The sequence below is a fragment of the Arachis duranensis genome, chromosome 2 (genome assembly GCF_000817695.3).
Source record: "Arachis duranensis cultivar V14167 chromosome 2, aradu.V14167.gnm2.J7QH, whole genome shotgun sequence".
Classification (NCBI taxonomy): Eukaryota; Viridiplantae; Streptophyta; class Magnoliopsida; order Fabales; family Fabaceae; genus Arachis; species Arachis duranensis.
In genome coordinates, this window is record NC_029773.3 from 56,675,797 (window position 1) to 56,676,573 (window position 777).

Sequence of the window (777 nt, forward strand, 5' to 3'; positions counted from 1 at the left end):
TCTCTATACTGTGACATAGAGGATTCCACATTTTCTTGTTCCCTTCTCTTTCTTATGAGCAGGAGCAAAGACAAAAGCATTCTTGTTGAGGCTGACCCTGAACCTGAAAGGACCTTGAAGAGAAAGCCAAGAGAAGCCAAAGCACAACTCTCTGTAGAGGACCTAACAGAAATCTTCAAAGAAGAAGAACCCATGGCAGCCGAAAACAACAACAATGCCAACAATGCAAGGAAGGTGCTGGGTGACTTTACTGCACCTACTCCCGACTTCTATGGGAGAAGCATCTCTATCCCTGCCATTGGAGCAAACAACTTTGAGCTTAAGCCTCAATTAGTTTCTCTAATGCAACAGAATTGCAAGTTCCATGGACTTCCATTGGAAGATCCTCATCAGTTTTTAGTTGAATTCTTGCAAATCTGTGACACTGTCAAGACTAATGGGGTTGACCCTGAGGTCTACAGACTTATGCTATTCCCTTTTGCTATAAGAGACGGAGCTAGGACATGGTTGGACTCTCAACCTAAAGAAAGCCTGGACTCTTGGGAAAAGCTAGTCAATGCCTTCTTGGCAAAGTTCTTTCCACCTCAAAAATTGAGTAAGCTTAGAGTGGAAGTCCAAACCTTCTGACAGAAGGAAGGAGAATCCCTCTATGAAGCTTGGGAAAGATACAAACAATTAATCAGAAAGTGTCCCTCTGATATGCTTTCTGAATGGAGCATCATAGGTATTTTCTATGATGGTCTGTCTGAACTGTCCAAGATGTCTTTGGATAGCTCT

At 42.7% G+C, this 777-nt stretch overlaps 1 non-coding gene across 1 annotated transcript; it reads right to left on the minus strand.

Moving 5' to 3' along the window:
- Positions 1-597: 597 nt before the first annotated feature.
- On the minus strand, positions 598-705 carry LOC127745207 (small nucleolar RNA R71). The gene has a single exon (XR_008006404.1). It is a non-coding gene; the product is annotated as a small nucleolar RNA R71 (small nucleolar RNA).
- Between the last annotated feature and the right edge of the window lie 72 nt (positions 706-777).